Source organism: Papio anubis, chromosome 3 (assembly GCF_008728515.1).
Source record: "Papio anubis isolate 15944 chromosome 3, Panubis1.0, whole genome shotgun sequence".
NCBI lineage: Eukaryota > Metazoa > Chordata > Mammalia > Primates > Cercopithecidae > Papio > Papio anubis.
In genome coordinates, this window is record NC_044978.1 from 19,823,109 (window position 1) to 19,833,330 (window position 10,222).

At 43.3% G+C, this 10,222-nt stretch overlaps 1 pseudogene across 1 annotated transcript; it reads left to right on the top strand.

Annotated features, from left to right (window-relative positions):
- The first annotated feature begins 5,991 nt into the window (after positions 1–5,991).
- On the top strand, positions 5,992–8,982 carry LOC110743357 (annotated as a pseudogene). The gene has a single exon (XR_002522297.2). The product of XR_002522297.2 is annotated as a prostaglandin E synthase 3 pseudogene (transcript).
- The last annotated feature ends 1,240 nt before the right edge of the window (positions 8,983–10,222 follow it).

Here is a 10,222-nt window from a genome sequence, read left to right on the forward strand (position 1 = left end):
AATTCCAAACCCCAATTAGAGTGGCAAGAAGTAAATAGTTCCCCAGCCTGGTTTCTGGTTTCCATGGATGAAACCAAAATATGTTTAAAACCCAGACATTCAGGAAACAATTTTGCAGACAAGGAAGGAGGGGGAAAAAAACAGCTAGCAAGAAAAGAAATGCAAGCAAGAGGCCCAAGGAGACTTTCTGAGAGTCAACAGATTTAATGAGATCTCTTGTATGCGTATGACTAGACTTGCTAGCTTTTGCATACTGATAGGCCCTGTCAGATTATAACTCAGGTTAAACATATTTCTATTATTCCTCTTACAATACAGGGCTTTGGTCCCATGAAGTATTTTTGAGAGTCCTAGGGGATGGCTCCTATGTGCACCGAACAGGCCTCTCACGTTCTTCCATTTCACTTACTCATGGGCACTGGTTGCCTTACCAACAGCGTTGGTGCTGGTCTCTGTCTCTCCATGAAATCTGCAGTTTCCTGATGTTCCCGAAAAGAGAAACCCTGGAGGTTCTAAAACCTGGGGTCCCCACTGCACCAAAGTCATGTCATATTCCTCAAGGTAACAGGCAGAACGTTTTCATGCTGCTCATAAAGAGGTACCTGAGACTGGGAAGAAGAAGAGGTTTAATTGGACTTACAGTTCCACATGGCGGGGCAGGCCTCAGAATCATGGCAGGAGGAGAAAGGCACTTCTTACACGGTGGCAGCAAGAGAAAATGAGGAAGAAGCAAAAGTGGAAATCCCTGATAAACTCATCAGATCTTGTGAGACTTATTCAGTATCACCAGAATAGCATGGGAAAGACCGACCCCCATGATTCAATTATCTCCCACCAGACGCCTCACACAACATGTGGGAACTCTGGGAGATACAACTCAAGTTATGATTTGAGTGGGGACACAACCAAACCGTATCAACGTTCTTTTCCTTTCTCTGGGTCATACCTTTTCTATTAGGAATAAACACAGTGCTCCCATGTCCCTTGGTCTCACAGAGCCCTTTCTGCAGCCCTTCTGCTTACCTGACTCAGAAAGGAGTTCATTCAAGAGGGCTGGAGAAACACTTAGGAGTCTTAGTAGCTGGTGCTTATATAACACATATGTGCCATGTGTATGCTAAGTAGATTACATAAATTAACTCAAAACACCCCTGAGAAGCACTGAACTACTAACATCCCTGTTTTACAAATGAAATTTGGGTACAGAAGATTAAGCAACTTGTCTGAAGTTGCCACCAGCTACGATGTGGTAGAACTGGGACCTGACCCCAGGCCCTCTGGCTGTAGAATCTGTGCACTGAAACGCTACTGCTTAACAAACATCAATTCATTCCTTGGCATTCTTATTTTTCTCTCAGACTCTCCTCCCTCCACCAACAACATATACACAGAAACCACTCTCCTCCAGTCAAATACCCAATAAGAATAAATTTCTTGGTGTACTGATTCTAGCTTAGACCTTTACTACACAGGCATCTTCCAAAGTTTATTTTTCCTAGCAATGTTTTTGTTTTCTGTTTTTTAGAGACAGAGCATCACTCTGTCATTCAGGCTGGAGTGTAGTGGTGCAGTCATAGCTCACTGCAGCCTCAAATTCCTGGGCTCAAGTGATCCTCTCGCCTCAGTCTCCTGAGTAGCTGGGGCTACAGACACACACCATTATGCCAGGCTAATTTTTAAAATTTTTGTAGCGATGGGGGTCTCACTCTGCTCCCCAGGCTGATCTCAAACTCCTGGACTATTCCCCCATTTCAGCCTTCCAAAGTGCTGGGATTACAGGTGTGAGCCACTGTGCCAACCTCAATGCAATTTAAAAACAATTCTGTCAATCCCCAAACATCATGCATTCAGCCATTAACACCCGCTTATAACTTGATTTTTATGTCAGATTTCCTAGCTGTTCTCAGCGCTACTTATCATAAAAGGACAGAAAAGTCCAAAATAGGGGCCACTATGCAGAATGTACAAACTATGGCAGGACTCTACAGTGGGGACTGATGGGAGGCAGTGGGGAAGCGGCAATAAGGCACAGAGGAGGGGAAAGGCAGACAGGTGACAAAACAAACGTCCCAGTTTATTTTCTACATGTGGCCAAGGGAGCAGTTGCTGTTATGATGCTATAGCCAAATCTGATTTTTTATTACCCCAAGTCCCTGGGCGTTAAAAATAAATAAGTCTGGCTGGGCGCGGTGGCTCATGCCTGTAGTTCCAGCACTTTGGGAGGCTGACGGGGGTGGATCATGAGATCAGGAGTTCAAGACCACCCTGGCCAAGATGGTGAAACCCTGTCTCTACTAAAAATACAAAAATTAATCAGGTGCAGTGGCACACACCTGTAATCCCAGCTACATAGGAGGCAGGAGAATCACTTGAACTCAGGAGGTGGAGGTAGAAGCGAGCCGAGATCGCACCACTGCACTCCAGCCTGGGCAACAGAGCAAGACTCTGTCTCAAAAAAACAAAACAAAACAAAACAAAACAAAAAAACAGAAAAAAAATAAAGAAAACAAGTCTACTTGATTCCTATGTTCCCCGGCCATCAAAATGCATCTCTCTCTTCCTAAGACAATTCCAAGGAATGCTTAAGTGAGAGTTCATAATTTCACACGCAATAATTTGCAAGCACCAGTCCAAAACGATCTCAGGTGCAGCTTCTATAAATGGTAAACTCTCAAGGCTTGCCAGCTGGAGGTGTGACCTGTAAGCAAACTGGTTATAAGAGCAATTCATTCTGTGAAAGATACTGTGCAATGACTTCTCTGAAATATATCCCACAGAATAAAAGGGCTTCTGTTTGTGCAGAAGCACAACTGACAATTGCATCCCAATAGAAACACTAAAAACAATCTAATAGAGATTTGAAAGAATCAGAACTCTCCTGAGAGCCTGGTGAATCCAGGTGCATGCTCTCGGCTTGTGCTCTGGGGCCCAAGAAGAAAAACTGGGCAGTAATTCAGGTTGAAGTTTTGCAGGGGGGAGGTGAGAGGACCCTAGAAGGAGAGAAGCAGAGATGATGACCAGCAGAAGCATCCACATCTGTGCAGCAATCAAAACAGTTGGATGGGGTTGGGTGCAGTGACTCACACCTGTCATCCCAGCACTTTGAGAAGCCAATGCAGGAGGATCACATGAGGCCAAGAGTTCGAGACCAGCCTGGCCAACATGGCAAAACCTCGTCTCTACTAAAAATACAAAAATTAGCTGTACGTGGTGGCGTGCGCCTGTAATCACAGCTACTTGAGCTAACCAACGCTGAGGCATGAGAATTGTTTGAACCCAGGAGATGGAGGTTGCAGTGAGGCAAGATCACACCACTGTACTCCAGCCTGGGCAGCAGAGAAAGACTCTGTCTCAAAAACCAAAACAAAAAAAAAGTTGGATGGGAGTGAGCTGATGGCTATGTGGCAGGATCCCCTTTCTGCCAGGAGCAGGTCATCATTTCATGACCTCTGCTTCCCTTTGATGACTTTTATTCCTCTCCCTATAAACACTTCTACCTCTGCCTGGCATTCCAGGCCTTCCCGCCTACTGTCCAATAGGCCAGGATTGACAGACACTAAATCAACCTCGTGACACCATGACATTAACCGTGGAGCTCCTGAGATGAAATCAGGAGACAACTTTGTTTTCTCACTTGGCCATTTGAATCCTTCTTTTGGGCTGGTTCTTCCTCTACTGTTCAGATAAAAACTAAGATGAATCACTTAGCTCTTAGTCACTCTCAAATAACAAAAAGTGTTCCGATGATGTCATCATTAAAAATTAGTCTCGGTTCAGTGATGAATATGTCCAGTCCAGTGCAATAAGTAAAACTGTAATCTTCATTAAAAGTTAAAGTCTTCCCTCTCAGCTAAGGCCTGCATAGGAACAGGAAGCTTGTGGCTTCTCTCTCATTTCTGACTTTCCACTCCCACAACTGGACACCCCCCTCACTTAGGTGCTTCTGGCTCCCAGGGACTGAATGCTCCAAAAATCCTCTTCAACCATTCTAATTGATCAGACACTTTGATGCCTTTCATGTGGGCAATGAAGTAAGAGTTGCAAAACTGGCTTTGACTCCCTAAATCATTGATTCACTCAACCAATTCATTAAAATATCCATTTGACTTTTTGATTTAATAATTATTTATTAAATATCTGCTGTATGCCGAACACTGTGCTAGATACTGCAAGAAGACACACTCCCTACCATCCAAAAAATTTCCCTGTGGTTCAGATGAGAAAAGATGCCCTGTTGTCTGGACTGGTCTCGATCTCCTAACTTCAGGTGATCCGCCCACCTTGGCCTCCCAAAGTAGGTTACAGAGGTGAGCAACTGCACCCGGCCTGGAAGTGGGATTTGAACTTGAATCTTAAAGGCTGTGTAACAATAGCTCAATCAATGTTTTACATGCATATTATTACTTAACCTCTGTAACAACCTTATGAGGTAGGTACTATTATTATCTGCAGTTACAGATAAGAAAATTAAAGCATAGCAATATCAAGTAACACGTCCAAGTTCACATAAATGGGAAGTGAAGTATCAGAGATTCAAGTCTAGAGCACGGGAGAATTTTCCAGAATAAGAGGTAGAGGCGGAAAGTGTTATAAACCAGGAAACAAAGGGAAGAAAGATACAGAATGGTCATGGTGTGGATTAACATAACATCCCATTCTGACATAAGGGAATAATCTCAGGAGACCTGCTACTGCTTAACAGGCCGATGGAAGATGACTTGACGAATTAGATGAGGCAGTTTGGACTCAGTCATCTCCAAAGTGAGTAGCCATTAAGCACCTTTCACAGAAGAGCACAGTAGGTTCTGCTTCCATCTGTGTTCTCCCACTTCCCCTAGTCCTAACTGCATGGGATTTTCTTAAACTCAGCCCTGTCTTCATTTCACCTCTTTATTTCTTTATTTTGGCAGCAGGATTTGATCTGACCACTCCTATATGAGGAGAGTCTCTATCTGCACAGTTCATCTTTGTTACTTTCCTTTTCTGTAACTCAGATAAATAAAAAAGCCCATCAAAAGTCTCCAGTAGGGGGCTGGGCACAGCGGCTCACACCCGTAATCTCAGCACTTTGGGAGGCTGAGGCAGGTGAATCACTTGAGCCCAGGAGTTCGAGACTAGCCTGGCCAACATGGTGAAACCCAGTCTCTACTAAAAATACAAAAAATTAGCCAAGCATGGTGGTGCATCCCTGTAATCCCAGCTACTCAGAAGGCTGAGGCAAGAGAATTGCCTGAAGCCGGGAGGCAGAGGTTGCAGTGAGCCGAGGTTGATAGCACTATCACACCACAGCCTGAGTACATGAGATGCCAATCTAAGAGATTCACAGTGAGGTGCTGATGAGTTCTGTAAAAGTTGTGTTCAATTCTGTTTCACCTGTGAGTTCCTGTACTGTTTTCTTTTCGTAATCACAATTATTATCCTGTAGCCACATGATAGGAAATGCTGTTATAGATGACAACAAACACAAGCAGCATCTGGGCCACAGATTAGATTATAATAAAAGCCGTTGTGCTTGGCAAGAGAAAAATAATGGGTAATACAAAACTATAATCCTATTTTTCATGCATTAGATACCTATAAATGGCATATCTTGAATATAAGCTGTTGCTGTGAAACTTTAAATGTTTAAGATTTAAAAAGTGAACAAATCAGAGCTTATCATTTCAAGTCTCAATTTTGTGCTTTTCCCACAAAAATATACTCTAGGTTTCCAGAAAGTTCTCTAGAATTTTTGTTAATGGACGTCCAAAAGGTACCTGAGTTACATGCCCTGGCCTTTTTTTTTTTTTTTTGTGACACAGTTTCATTCTCGTTGCCCAGGCTGGAATGCTATCTTGGCTCACTGCAATCTCCCTCTCCTGGGTTCAAGGTATCCTCCTGCCTCAGCCTCCCCAGTTGCTGGCATCACAGGCGCGCACCACCACACTCGGCTAATTTTTGTATTTTTTTGGTTGAGACGGGGGTTTCACCATGTTGGCCAGGCTGTTCTCGAACTCCTGACCTGAAGTGATCCTCCTGCCTCGACATTCCAAAGTGCTGGGATTATAGGCGTGAGCCATTGTGCCCGGCCTCCCTGGCTTCTTATTTCGCCTTTATAAATAGGCGTGGCCTATTGAAGACTGCACAGATACAACTGTGTATCAGAAAGTGTGACTGCAGAATTTTCTCTTCCAGAAACTGCAATGGAGCCCTCCTGTGGCTAATTTAATCCGGCCAATTTTCCTTGATCTAAGCAGAAAATCATATAAAGAAGCAGCTGTAGCTGCCGCCATCGCCTGAGGGGAGCGAGAAAAGGCCGGGGCGACCAGGGAGAAAACGCAGAGTCGCCACCGGAGAGAAACCAACTCCCCAGCAGCAGCCGCCGCTGGAGAGGCCTGCCCACCCATTCGCGCGTCCCCCTGCCCCGTTCACAATGCAGCCTGCTTCTGCAAAGTGGTACAATCGAAGGGACTATGTCTTCATTGAATTTTGTGTTGAAGATATAAGGATGTTAATGTAAATTTTGAAAAATCCAACCTTACATTCAGTTGTCTTGGAGAAAGTGATAATTTTAAGCAGTTAAATGAAATTGATCTTTTTTACTGTATTGATCCAAATGATTCCAAGCATAAAAGAACGGACAGATCAATTTTGTATTGTTTACAAACAGGAGAATCTGGCCAGTCATGGCCAAAGTTAACAAAAGAAAGGGAAAAGCTGAATTGTCTTACTGCGGACTTGAATAATTGGAAAGACTGGGAAGATGGTTCAGATGAAGACAGGTCTAATTTTGATAGTTTCTCTGAGATGATGAACATGGGTGGTGATGAGGATGTAGATTTACCAGAAGTAGATAAAGCAAATGATGATTCACAAGACAGTGATGATGAAAAATGCCAGATCTGGAGTAAGAAATATTGTCATCACCTGGATTTTGAGAAAGAAAATAACTTCTCTCCAAGATTTCATAATTGAGAGAATTCCTGAGTTGATAGCCCTAAAGGCAGATGCTGTATTTGCCTACTTTAACCCGTTTTTCAACCTGTTTGTTTTTTAAAAGGCTTCACTAAGGGTTTATATGTACCATTGTATGGGTCAATTTTAAGTCAGGTAAGGCAATAACCTTATGCATGAACATTTCCCAGACTTTAGTGAAGCTGTTGAGGTCGTAGGCAACTGATGCAGCAGTTGTGAGAAATAAAAACATTTCACCTAAGTCTCCTTTTCTTCATAACATAGATACTGACATGATAGGAAGCTCTCAGCTTAGGTAAAGAGAACAAAATTTTAGTTTATAGGAGAGAGAATGACATTACTCCCCATATCATAGGGAGTGCACACCCCCCTGTGATATTATTCGTAATATTCAGGGAGGGAGAGGATGACATTAGTCTCCATATCGCAGGGCGCGTATGTTCCTCTGTGATATTGTTCGAAATACCCGGGGGGGAGAAGATAATATTACTCCCCATATAGGAGGGGTGTACACCCCCCTGTGATATTGTTCATAATATTCAGGAAGGGAGAGGATGACATTACTCTCAATATCGCAGGAGATGTACCCCTTCACCCTGATATTGTTCATAATATCCAGGGAGGGGGAAGGTGATATTACTCCCAATATCGTAAACACCCTGTGTGTACGCCTTCTGTAACATTTTTCGTAATATCCAGTGGGAGGAGAGGATGATATAACTCCCAATATCGAAGGGGGTGTACACCCCCCTAAGATATTGTTCATAATATCCAGAGAAGGAGAGGATGATATTTCTGCCAATATCGCAGGGGGTGCCAATATCAAGAAAAGGAGAGGATGATGTTACTCCCAGTGTTGCAGCGAGTGTATACTCCCTGTGACACTGTTCGAAATATCCAGGGCGGAGAGAGAATGATGTTACTCCCAATATCGTAAAAACCCTGTGTGTGCACCCCCCTGCTGTATTGTCCGTAATACCCAGGGGAAGAGAGGATGATATTACTCTCAATATTGCAGAGGATGTACAGCCCCTTGTGATATTATTTGTGAAGACCAGGAGAGGGTAAGATGATACTACTCCCAATATTGCAGGGTATGTACATCCCCCTGTGATATGGTTCCTAATTTCCAGGGGGATATAGGATGATATTGCTCCCAATATCACAGGAGGTGTACACACCCATGTGATATTCTTCATAATATTAACGAGAACAGAGGATGATATAACTGCCAATATTGCAGGGAATGTACACCTTCCTGTGATATTTTTCATAATATTGAGTGGGGGGAGAGGATAAAATTATTCCCAATATCGCAGGGGGTGTACACAACACTGTGATATTGTTCGTAATATCCACGGGGGGAGAGGAGGATATTACTTTTAATATCCAGATAGTGACCATTCCCCTATAATATTGTTCATAATATTCAGAGTGGAAGAGGGTATTACTCCCAATATCGCAGGCGGGGTACATTCCCGTGTGATATTGTTCATAATATCCACGAGAGGAGACAATGATATTACTCCCAATGTGGCAGAGGGTGTACACGCGCCTGTGATATGATACACAATATCCAGGGGGGAAGCGAATGATAATCCTTTCAGTATCGCAGGGGTGTACACCCCCCTGTCATATTGTTCTCAATATCCAGGGGGAAAGAGGATTATATTACTCCCAATATCCCAGGGAGTGTACACCCCCTCTGTGATATTGTTCATAATATCCAAAAGGGGAGAGGATGCTATTACACACCATATCGCAGGGGGTGTACACCCCCCTGTGATATTGTTCATAACATCCAAGGGGGAAGAGTATAATATTACATTTAATATCGCAGGGGTGTACACCCCCGTGTGATATTGTTCGTAATATCTAGGGGGAAGAGGGTGATATTACTCCCAATATCAAGTGGGGTGCGCACCCCCCTATGATATTGTTCATAATATTCAGGGTGGGAGAGGATGATGTTACTCCCAATATCGCAGGGCGTGTACATCTTCTGTGATATTGTTCATATTATTCAGGAAGGGAGAGGATAATATTACTCCCAATATCACCCGTGGTGAACACACCCCTGTGATATTGTTGGCATTATCCAAGGGAAGAGAGGATGATATTACTCCCAATATTGCTAGGGATGTACACCCCCCGTGACATTGTTCGTAATATCCAGGGGGGAAGAGGATGATATCACTCCCAATATCCCAAGGAGTGTACAGCACTTTGTCATATTGTTCACAATATCCAGGGAAGGGAGAGGATGATGTTACTCAACAATATCGCAGGGGGTGTACACCTTCTTGTGATATCCTTCATAATATCAAGAAGGGGAGAAAATGATATTACTCCCAATATCGCAAGGGGTGTACAGCCGCCTGTGACATTGTTCATAATATCCAGAGAGGGAGAGGACAATATTATTCCGAATATCGCAGGGGGTGTACATCCCCCTGTAATATTGTTCATAATATCCGGGGGAGACATGATGATATTGCTCCCAATATCCCAGGGGATGTACAGGTCCCTGTTATATTGTTGGTAATATCCAGAGGAGGAAAGCATGATATTAATCCCAATATCAGAAACATGCTGTGTTAACACCCCTTAGTGATATGATTTGTAATATCCAGAAGGAGTGAGGATGATATTACTCTCAATATGGCAAGGGTTGTTCACTTCCAATTGATACTACTTCCAATATTGCAGGGGTGTACACCCCCCTGTGATGTCATTCATAATAATAAAAGGGGGAGATGAAGATATTACACCCAATATAATGGTGGTGTACACATCCTTCTGATATTGTTGGGATTATCCTGGAGGGAGGTTGATATTACTACTAATATCGCAAGGGGTGTACATCCCCCTGTGAAGTTGTTCGTAATATCCAGGAAGAGAGAGGATGATATTACTCACAATATTGCAGGGGGTGTACATCCCCTGTGATATTGTTCATAATAATCACGGAGAGAGAGAAAGATACTACTCCCAGTAGTACAGCAGAAGCTGTACACACTCCCTGTGATATTCTTTGTAAATTTCAGGAAAGGAGAGGATGATATTACTGATATTACTCCCAATATCGCACTGGGTGTACACTCCCCTGTGGTATTGTTCATAATATCCAGAAGGGGAGAGGATGATATTATTACCAATATCACAAAGGGTGTACACCCTCCTGTGATATTGTTCCTAATATCCAGGAGGGAGACGATGATATTACTCCTAATATCATAGGGGGTGTACACCCCCTGTGATGTACTTC